Genomic DNA, 11,743 nt, shown 5'->3' with positions numbered 1-11,743 from the left:
TCTAGAAGAACGTTGATAGTATGTATATGTCAAGGCAGCGTTAGTTGAGCTTGTTTCGGTTCTAGATTTGCCCCATTTTGAATTAAAAAATATCTCCTCAAACGAACATAAAAAAGGGTAGGAGATGTGTCAAATATAGAACAACCTCCTTGCCACCCTTCCCTAACTTTTTATTTATATCTATGTTCCGCAAGTAACAAATTTTGACTCCGAAATGTCGAAACAACGCCGCAATAACGCCTCACCCGGGAAAAAAAATGTACATTACGAAGGCTACGCATTTGCCACCTGCACACGTCAGTGGCAAAAAAAAAAGACTTTGAAGCTCTGCTTGCAAATAAATATGTTGTCAAGCATGAACTATTACACTATATCTTGGAGGCTTGACATAGCTTGGAAGTTATATCATAAAACGGTACTGCTAAGTGTTTCGGTTTCGGTTTCGGTTTTGAGGTCTCGGGGCAACTGCGCATTGCCATCGTCAACAGGCAGACTTTGAAGTGGGTGGTAACATGTCGTGTGCGTGTTTGCTGCAGGCTGACGGTGGTTTATTATTTTACTATTCACTTGCTTTGTCAGGGACGCGTACTTATACGGCTTGCACAGTTTAACTTGTGCTTACAGTAGATACAGTACGTGTCACTGCAATCTGTGGCGTGTCGGCTAGTACAGAACAACTTCGGTGTGGCGGAGTGTGTGTCCTCTGTCAACGGCTTTCGTTGAAGCTTGTGCCCGCCGCGAGCAAAGTGTTTCCGTTTAAGCAATCAACGGACTGTACGCTGGGAGCTACATGGAGAACGCTTTTGGATTTCGTGCTATTGCTGAAAAGGTAAGCTTTCGTGTATGCGAACAACGAAGTGCAGAAGTGCGTGCCTGCCTGCCAACTCCCGATTTGCCCGCGATACGCGTAATTGCAGGAAGCGACCGTCTCATGGCGTCGGTAGCTTCGTGAACTGCTGATGAGAATCGCCAAACTCGAGACTGCGTTGGCGACAGAGCAAGAAAAAACGAGGGCAATGGGAGAAAGACTGAAGCCTGCCGAGGAAGTGCTAGCGAAGCTGAACAAAGAAGCGACCTACCGAGAGAACAGTAGGGAACCGGACACCAGAACGGTGGAGAAGGAAAAGCAAGCAAGCTTGGAAAAAACAGGTTTAGCGGGTTCAACTGTCGCAAGGCCCAGCTTCAGCGAGGTAGTGGTGGGGCAGGAAGGGAACAAAAGAGCCGGCGTCACAGGTGCAAGTAGCCCCCAGGTGCAGAACGCTCCAGCGGAAAAGTCACAGCATGTGATAATCGCCGGGGACTCAAATTTAAATCGATGCACAGAAGCCATTAAAGAGAGGGTAAGAGGTGACAAGAGGATTGCAGTAGGGGCGTTCCCAGGACGCAAGCTGGAAGCAGTCATGAAGCAAGCGAGCGCAAAGCTCAAAACGACAGCTGATAGACGCAACCTCGTGATAATTTCAGGCGGTTTAAACGATGTCCTAAATGAAGATGCAGCAGGACTAGCAGCCACACTGGCGAAAGGCGTCGATGACATGCGCGCCACTTCTCCTAAGGTGCAGGTAGTGATATGCACGATACCGGAGGTACCGGTGCGTGATAGCAATTTGCAAAGAGCGGTGGTCAACGCAAACCAAGAGATATGGCGGATGAGTCGAGAGAAAGGCTTTGAGGTGGTGGAAATCAAAAGAGAGGTGCATAGGTGGGGGGGTTTTCAACGAGACAGAATTCACTTCGATGGGCGGCTAGGTCATGAGGTGGGTTGGCGACTTGCAGGACGCGCAGTAGCTTTTTTGGGGGGCAAGCGAGCCCTTCGGGGTGCAGGATAGCTAGTAACGAGGAAAACAACCAGGGAGACTCTTCGACAGGTGGTATGGACAGATACGATTCCAAAGTGGCACCAATATCTAAGATACGTAGAGTCCGGGGCATAAATAGACGTAGCCACGAGCGCCGAGCCAATTCAGACATAGGGTATATTAACATGCAGGGTGGTAGGAACAGGCTGAAGTGGGAAGAGATAGAAGAACAGCTAAGGGAAGAGAGGCCGATGGTATACGGTTTTGTAGAAACACATCTCAGGGACATTGAACAACCTCCGAACAATCCGGACTACGCGTGGGAGTATTGTAATAGAACAGAAGGCAGCAGAAAGAAGGTGGTATTGGGGCATTCATTCATAAAAGTACAGACTGGCAAAGGGTCAAGCAGGAGTGCAAGGAACATTTATGGCTAAAGGGAAAGTGGCAGGTCCAATGACACTCCTTGGTTTCGTGTACTTGTGGACGGGAGCAAAGGCCAGAGAGGAAAACCAGGCAATGGTAGAGTGTATATCAAAGGACATTCAGGGGTTAGGAAGAGAGTGCGAGATAATATTACTAGGAGACATGAATGCGCACATAGAAGATATAGATGGGTATACCGACCCGACAGGCAAAATGATCATGGATATGTGTGAAAGGCTTGATTTGATCATTTGCAACAGTACCGAGAAGTGTGAAGGGCAAATAACATGGGAGGTGGGAAGGCTTCAGTCGACGATAGATTATGCACTGATGTCACTTAGGATGTATGATAAGCTCAGGGAAATGCACATAGATGAAGGTGGCTCCAGAAGTCTGGGTAGCGATCACAAACGTATCAAGCTAAGTTTTGGAAGAGCAGTGAAAGTGGGAAGGAGACAAGATGAGCAACTACAGGAAAATTTTTATCCAGAAAGGCAAATTGAATTAGCCACTAAACAAATCGAGAAAGTAATCACGGAGGATAATAAGACAGTGTGGACATACAGGAATCTAATTAGACTCTTTGAGATAGAGCTTGCTAAGACGCGTGACAAGTCACCCCGGAAAAGAAGACAGAAACGAAAAGTTGGTGGGATGAGGAAGTTAAGAGAGCCATAGCAAAACGTCAGGAAGCCTCTAGGAAACACAGACATGCTAAGCAGCGGGGTGAACCGAGAGATGATGTGGAAAGAAAATGGGCAATCTTTCTAAGCTGTAGAAGGGATGCATCCCTTCTGATCAATGAAAAGATTAGAAGGAAGGGAGCTCAGTGGCTGGCAGAAGTACATAAAAAAGATAGAAAGGCAGCTGCGAAATTTTGGAACCATCTAAACTCCCTAAGAGATGAGACGAGCCTAGAGCAGAACTTTATAACTACAGCCCAAGGTGCTAGGCTAGAAGGGGACGAAGCTATTGAATATATAAGAACAAGGGTGACAGAAAAATTTCAACAAAGAAGTACTTTATGCACCACAATAGACAAAGACGAATCAAGTGGTGCAATGGCTCCATTTTCACAACAAGAGTGGGAAAGGGCTGAGAAAAGGGTTCCTAGTAGTACATCAACAGGCCCAGATGGCATTCCAATTAGGCTGATAAAAACATTGGGTCCGAAGTCTAAGCAGGCTCTGAGAGAGGCAGTGAGTACAATAATAATCGATGGTGAAGTTCCCGATGGATGGAAACTTAGCAGGATGAGCATGATCTATAAAGGAAAGGGGGACAAAGCTGACATAAACAACTACCGTCCTATAACAGTGACATCAGTGGTCTACAGGCTGGCGATGCAGATTATAAAGGAAAGACTGCAGGCGTGGATAGAGGATGAGGGGGTGCTGGGGGAACTGCAGAATGGGTTTCGGAAACACAGGAGCTTGGAAGACAATCTGTTCTCACTGACGCAGTGCATCGAAATGCCAGAAAAAGAACACAGGCCCCTGTGGCTATCATTTTTGGATATCAAGGGAGCGTATGATAGCGTGGTTCAAGAGGAATTGTAGGGAATACTGGACACACTAGGCGTGGAACATGTAGTCACTACTCTTTTAAAGGGTGTCTATAAAGGTAACAAGGTAGTTATAAAGTGGGAAAAACAGGTATCCAAGCCTGCACAGGTAAAACGGGGGCTTAGGCAGGGGTGCCCCCTGTCACCTTTATTATTCATGATGTACCTACAAGGATTAGAGGCAAAATTAGAGGGAAGTGGACTGGGCTTCAACCTCTCTTTAGTCAAACAAGGAAAACCTATTGATCAGGCACTACCAGCATTAATGTACGCAGATGATATAGTGCTAATGGCCAACAACAAGGAAGATTTGCAGAGATTGATGGACATCTGCGGTAATGAGGGAGATAGGTTAGATTTTAGATTCAGTAGGAAAAAATCAGCAGTCATGATTTTCAATGACAACGAAGGTAGTGAGCTTAGAATACAGGAGGTCACGCTAGAGATAACAGATAAATACAAATATTTGGGCGTATGGATAAGCAATGGGACCGAGTATCTGAGGGAACACGAAATATACGTGACGACTAAAGGTAACAGGAATGCAGCAGTCATGAAAAATAGGGCACTGTGGAATTACAATAGGTATGATGTTGTGAGAGGAATATGGAAAGGGGTCATGGTTCTTGGGCTGACGTTCAGCAATGCGGTCTTGTGCATGAGATCAGAAGTTCAAGCAAGATTAGAAATTAAGCAACGTGGAATAGGTAGGCTTGCTTTAGGAGCTCACGGGAATACACCAAATCAGGGAGTACAAGGTGATATGGGATGAACATCATTTGAGGGCAGGGAAGCTAGCAGCAAGATAAAATTTGAGAAGCGATTGAGAGAAATGGGGAAAGAGCGTTGGGCTATGAAGGTTTTCAGCTACTTGTACATGAAGAATGTCGATACAAAATGGAGGAAGCAAACCAGGAAGTTGACTGGTAAATACTTAGAAAACAGCAGGTGGCCAAACCAAAAGGAACTATCGGTTAAGAAAAAAGTGAAGGAAACGGAGACTGACATGTGGAGAATGGGCATGATTAAGAAGTTCGCACTAGAGATCTATCGAACTTTTAAGCAGGAAATTGCCAAGGAAAGGATCTATGATAATACTCGGGGTAGTTCTCTACTGTTTGAGGCCAGGACGGGAGTATTGCGAACCAAGACATATCGGGCCAAATACGAAGGGGTCGACACAGCATGCAGTGTCGACCCCTTCATTTCAAAGCACTGGGATTTAGGGACAGCGAGGGCAAAATAGACTTTAAGCGGGTAGACTTAACTAGAAGGAGGTTATCTGATTGGTGGCTAAAGTCAAGGCACGAGTGAAAATTAAACCCTTCACTGCGAAGTACGAATCCTCAATTTCATTATTTAAAGGAAAAAAAGATAAATGTAATGGTTAGTTGACTAAGTATCACGGCTAGGTGGCGTTAGCCGCCGCCCGATCTGAAGGGTACGGCCACATCCATCCATTCATCCATTCATCCTTAGCTCGCTGTGTGCTTATCAGCTGCAATGTCTCAACAGTCGCAGTGTTCGTGAACCTCGCTTTGGGTAATGGTTAAAGAAAACGGGGGGATGTGCCCCGCGCAGATAAACCTTACGGCATTCGGCAGCGGGTGAGAAAACAATAGGGGGGGGGGGGGGGGCTGAGCGAGCCGAGGTGGGCGAAAGAAATGGCACAATAATAATAATAATAATAATAATAACGAAGCAGATCAATGGTAAAAGAGGCGCCAGTTGTCAGTTAGCGGGACTGCAGTGGACAAATGGGGTGCGTTTATTGCGCGGGAGAAAAAAAAATCCAGATTTCAATGAATGAAGATAGGGGTGCGTTTTTAATGCGAGTAAATACGCTATTTAAAGCAACAATTGAAAAATGCTTAAACTTTGTATCAGTACACCTTTGAGGCCTGCGCTTTGCAGCGGCGTGACGTGTTTTGTTAAAAATCGTGCAGCTAACCAAAGAATTTATATGTACCTTGTTTAATCAGTGATTCGCGCTTTTTATGCCTTGCTAGGTTTGTTTATATTTATACTAGTATATCGTAAATAATCAGGATATAGAAATGTTGATCTGCTTTAATAAGGTGTTGAACAGCCACACTCAATTGCACACATCTTTTTGCATTTTAGCACCATTGTACTGCGGCACATAGAATATTGTAGAATAGAATATTTCTGTATATTTTGGTGTAGGGTTTTGCGATGTGGTTACATATGAAAGCTTAGCCAAAGTGTACCAACAAACACGCACACAAAACTTTCAGTTAGACTGATACAGCACAGATGATAATGGTGTAGGCATAGTTAGCCACTAAAGAACACGCTCGCGAAAAACAAAATGAGGATGGCGACACAGATGGCTGTAAATAAAAGCAGGCAGACCTAACAGCTCTTGTCTGTTTCATGCATTTTGTCTGTGCAGGTTTCATCCTTGCGAATGTAAGGACACAGATCCAACTAATAAGCCCTCCATGCATATATTCCTGTTAGCTACTTCTCCAATATGTCGTGCATTTTTTAAATTACACATATTTATGGTCCAACAGTTCAGAGCTTATTGAGCATATATTTAACTTACTTGTGGCACATTATCTGTTGCATGGCTGTTTTTATGAATTGAAAAAATTCAACTGCGAATGAGCTGCTTATGCATGCACTCGAAGAATAAGGTTAGCATGTCTTATTCATTCTTGAGAGTAGTCAGTTTTACTCGTGGCCTAAAGTAATCATTTTGTTGACCAATAAGCAACCTGTGAAAGACATGAAATTATCGAGTACACCAAATTTATGTAACTGGAGAAGAAATTTAGAGGTGAGCTTCCACAAATACACAGTGCTGTTTTTCCAGAAGCAGTTGTCATATTGTAAGTGCTGTTGATCCTTCCTTATTGGGGCTCACTCGATGTTTTACACTATTTTCAGACAGTAGATTGTACATCTGTGATGTGTACATGTCTACACAATGATCCTTCAAAGTAAATGATAAATATTGCTACTGTTCTGTCTGAATGGGTTCATATATTTTTTGTATCAACCATTGTAGTGGCCTATTGGTTAGGGTATTCTAGCTTAGCAAAAAAACTTGGTATAAACGCTGAAATTTGAGCCTCCCAGTATATTTCAAGCTTCTTGGTAGGTGCATGATTCAAGAGAGAAGCACTTTTTCACCACCACCACGGTGGTGAAAAAACCATACTCAAACATGGAATTGCAGTCGTACACTAATATGCACAGATGCTTGTAAACGTAAAAGTGAATAGTGGTAAAGCTGAAAGTGGAGAAGCTGGAGCTTCTTATTATATGACACATCATAATGAGGTTCTGATTGTTCCCAGTATTTTTTAAATGCTTAGTTGAATGTTGTGCATCTCTTACATGCAGAATGTTGAAAGGAAAGCACACTACGTCTTCTACGATGGACTGGGTGCTGACAATGCAGTGCACTCTTCATCACAACCTGAAAGCAGCTGTTCCGGGCTCAAAGCCTCACTCAAAGGGTCGCAGCAGTGGTGGACGCTACTCATAGGGTGCACCAAATATCTTGTACATTTTAGGAACATTCCTCTGATGGGAAAGGCTTCATCTCAAGCTATGTGTCTTATATACCTATTTATATTTTCAATATAAGTATCAGTTTGCCATCAGATCAACAGCAGTGCGTGTAGAAAACTGTGTACAATGCATAATGTTACAGTTGTATGAAAAACTGGAGATGGCCTAGATGTCGCCAGCTTAAAAGGTTGATCCACTAATGGGTCAATCCACGCCAAACATCCCAGCTATTTTAGCGACCATCTCAAATGTATTAAAAAAAATTGTGATGATTTACTGCATTGAAAACAGTAAAACAGTAAAATAATTTCAAAAGAAAAAAAATTTTCGGTCACGTAGTTGCCTTCTGAACTTACCGGAATGTCGTTTCAGTGTGGTTTATGGGAAGGTAGTTTAAAAGGACTGCTCATTGCTTTGATACCAAAATTTTTCTACGTGTTAAGTACAAGTTCATGTGTAAAGTGTTTGAAGCGCAGTAATATTAGTGCAATTTCACTGGCACATACGCCTCCAAGACTAACAATGTGCTTGATACGACTGGTTGGTGCTGTATGGTAGACAAAGAAAGTACTTAACAGCGCAAAGGACAAGAAGGGAAAGAAGAAACGAGAAGAGAGCCCTGAACAAACAATCAAAGTTTATTGAAAACCAACTGCAATATATAGAAAACAGAATCTGCGCATAACCACGTACTATAAGCAGAATCGCACATACACACACCATACAGCCTACCTTATCAACAACTGGTCATGTAAATGGACCCAAGATAACTAACTTCACAGCAGTTAAGAAAAATTGAGGGTACGCTGACAGAGGAAGCACCAAGTTGTTGAATATAGAAAGCTTCACTAATCTCATGCTCGCGCCGATTTTTATATCCCCCGTGATCAAACACTTGTCGATAATTGGCTGACAACAAGACAATACAATGGTCTGCCAAGTGGCTGGGAAGGAAACCTTTTAGAAAGTTTGCGTACCCCCTCAACCGATCATTCATGCATCTCCCTGTTTGGCCAATGTAACCATACCCAAAAGTAAAAAAATATCTTGTAGAGAATCGCTAAAACACATTCAAGATGGCACGTAAAGTGTTTCTTAGTGCATTCTTCTTTCTTAGGTCCTTCGCTGTTGACCCTGTGACATAGCCCAGCGAGTTTATCGCATGCGCAAAACACAACTCTTGCACCTATTTTGCCAGTGACCTTCTTTAGCCTTTGGGAAACTTCGTGTATGTAGGGAATAACAGCCTAGCTAGAATGAGGCTTGTTGAGTTAGCTGTTGCTTTGTCTCTTATCAACCACTCTTAGTGACATTAGGAGAGCCTCGGCAATGGAAGTTAGCTCGGGATTAGAAAAGCCTCCTTGTTGAAGGCAGTGAACTTGGAGCGAGAAACTGCACTCTATCTGGCGGTGACAAGAGCCAGTTAAAATTGCCTTTAGGCAGGAAAAAGCGATGCTTCACTTGACCAGCTTAGAATGGGCGGACGTAAAAAGGAGGTTCTTTCTTGAACATGACTCGTACCGCCAACATACATGATGAACAAAAAAAAAGCTTTTCTGATTCTAGACATCGTAGCTTGTCGTCAGAAATAAACTCCGACGTTATTTCTAGTTTCTTCATTTCACACCCGAAAACGTCAAATATCTCATCGGTGGTTCGCCGAGGGTCAAATTGATCGATGCGGTAAAGCACTAAAAAGTCGTCAATGTAGTCGAACACTTTAACTGTACTCGTGTGATCAAAGTTAGCCATGAGACTTCTTTCATACCGCGCGAGTAAAAAGTCACAAAAGAACCGGTGCTAAACTTGAGCCATTGCACACATCTGCACCGATGACATATTTGACATTTTTCGGCGTGAAATGATGCAACTGGAATTAAAGTCGGAGTTCGATTCGTGACGACAAGTTACGATGCCTTGACTCTGAAATGCTTTTTTGGTTGACCATGTATATTGGTGGTACGAACCTTTCTCAAGGAAAAGCCTTCTTTTTACGTCCGCTAATTCTAAGCTAGTCAAGCGAAGCATCGCTTTTTCCTGCCTAAAGGCAATTCTAACTGACTCTTGTCACCGCCAGATAGAGTGCAGTTTCTCGTTCTAAGTTCATTGCCTTCAACAAGCAGGCTTTTCTAATCCCCTGCTAACTTCTATTGCCGAGACTCTCCTAACGTCACTAAGATTGCCTGATGAGACACAAAGCAAGAGCTAACTCAACAAGCCTCATTCTAGCAAGGCTCTTATTCCCTACGTACACGAAGTTTCCCATGGGCTAAAGAAGGTCGCTGGAAAAATAGGTGTAAGAGTTGCATTCTGCGCAGGTGACAAGCTCGCTGGGCTATGTCGCAGGGTCAACAGCGAAGGACCTGAGAAAGAAGCATGCACTAAGAAACACGCTATGCACCATGTTGAATGTGTTTTAGCTATTCTCTACAAGATATTATTTACTTGTGGACATCGGCCAAACAGGGCGATGCATGAATGATCGGTTGAGGGAGCACGCTAACTCTCTAAAAGGTTTCCTTCCCAGCCACTCGGTAGACCATTGTAATAAGTCTTGTTGACAGTCAATTCTTGACAAGTGTTTGATTACGGGGGATATAAAAATCGGCGCGAGCACGAGATTAGTGAAGCTTTCTTTATTCAAGAACGTGGCGCTTTCTGTCTTAGCGCACCCTCAATTTTTTTAACTGCTGTGAAGTTAGTTATCTGGGGTCCACTTATATGACCGGTTGTCGATAAGGTAGGCCGTATGGTGCATGTATGTGCAATTCTGCTTATAATGCGTGGTTATGCGCAGATTCTGTTTTCTGTATATTGCAGTTGGTTTGCAATAAACTTTGGTTGTTTGTTCAGGGCTCTGTTCTCGTCTCATCTTTTCTTTCTTGTCATTTGTGCTGTTAAGCACTTTCTTCGTCTACTACGCCTACAATAACTTAGCCAACATGTGTTATGAATGTCTGACTAAGGAATACTAACTACACAAAAGGTATATTTTGAGGAAATAATATTATGAGACTTCTTAAGCTGCTAAACATTACGAGAAAAAATTACGAGTTTCGCAGAATCGTCATTTTCGTTTATATTGAGACCCGATTTGCATTGTGGAGTGGTCCAAATAAATATCACCTTCAAACCTAAATCGAAAGGAAAAACAGGTATTTTCATGTGCCAATTGTTATCATTACATTTTTTTGTTTTAAGGAAGAAAATAAGTTTTGAACTTTCCCATTGATGAAAATAGGAAATTTTAAGGTGGCAGCTGTCGTATGACGAAATGGGAAGATAGGCACCAATGGGAATCCTAAAAAAATATTTTCTTCCTTAAAACGAAAAATTCAATGATAGTATATGAAAATAAGTGTTCATTTGCTTTCAATTTATGTATAAAGGTAATTTTTGGTTAAGCCACCACATGGCATAAATCGAATCTGAATGTGATCAAAAATACGATTTTGTAGAATTTATGATTTTTTCTCATAAAGTTTACCAGCTTGATAAGTCTCAAATATTTTTTTTCTCAAAATATACCTTGCGTGGAGTAGGTATTCACTACACAGATATTCATACAAACTGCAGTATTGCAATAACAAAATTGCAAACATAGCACATTTTGGATAACTTCTTAGAAGCATATGTGCCAGTATAGTTGCAATAATATTACTGAGCATCAAACACCTTACACAAGAACCTTTACTCAACATGTAGACCAAGTTTGGTATAGAACGTACTTTTAAAATAAATTCACCCACACCCAAACGACATCCCGGAAAGTTCCGACGGCAACCGTGCGACCAAACATTTTTTCTCTCCGAAATATCCTACCGTTTCACTGCTTTCAATACAGTTAATCAGCACAATATTTTTCGAATGCATTTGAGATGGTCGCAAAAACGCCTGGCCGTTTAGCATGAAATCACCCTAACAGTGTGTCATGAACACAGAAAAAGGTCCTATGCTTATTAAGCCCTTTATTTACCAAAAAATATACTGAAAGTGCATGCCTCCTCTGAGGCACTGTATAGTGCCGCTTTTTTCACAGTTCTAAGGGAACTAACTGCACGTGCTATTGTTGTTTACATGTGCAGCAGTAGCATTAATATGTAGTAGAACTTGCTGTTGGGATAGTTGGTGCATGTTTGCATTAAATATTAGTCAATTTTGCGCCAAAATGACGACCACACAAACGAAGAAAACACATAAACGGAATGGGCACTCATTTGCAATTGTTGATTTCTTGAGGAAATAGGCTGATATAAACCCACTTTTTGTCAACGCTTGTGCAACTTACTCGGGCCGTCCCTTACCTAATCACGCTATAGGACACATGATCGCTAGATACCGTGCTTCCAGCTCATACATGATGAGTGAAGTTTTGCTAACGCAATTGATACCCCTTTTCTTTTGTGAA

At 42.5% G+C, this 11,743-nt stretch overlaps 1 long non-coding RNA gene across 1 annotated transcript; it reads left to right on the top strand.

Annotated features, from left to right (window-relative positions):
• The first annotated feature begins 506 nt into the window (after positions 1–506).
• On the top strand, positions 507–7,659 carry LOC142777414 (uncharacterized). The gene is made up of 2 exons (XR_012888074.1): positions 507–829; positions 7,165–7,659. It is a non-coding gene; the product is annotated as an uncharacterized LOC142777414 (long non-coding RNA).
• The last annotated feature ends 4,084 nt before the right edge of the window (positions 7,660–11,743 follow it).

The sequence above is a fragment of the Rhipicephalus microplus genome, chromosome X (genome assembly GCF_043290135.1).
Source record: "Rhipicephalus microplus isolate Deutch F79 chromosome X, USDA_Rmic, whole genome shotgun sequence".
NCBI lineage: Eukaryota > Metazoa > Arthropoda > Arachnida > Ixodida > Ixodidae > Rhipicephalus > Rhipicephalus microplus.
Note: the sequence above shows the minus strand (reverse complement) of the source record. Positions and strands in the feature narration are given on the sequence as shown.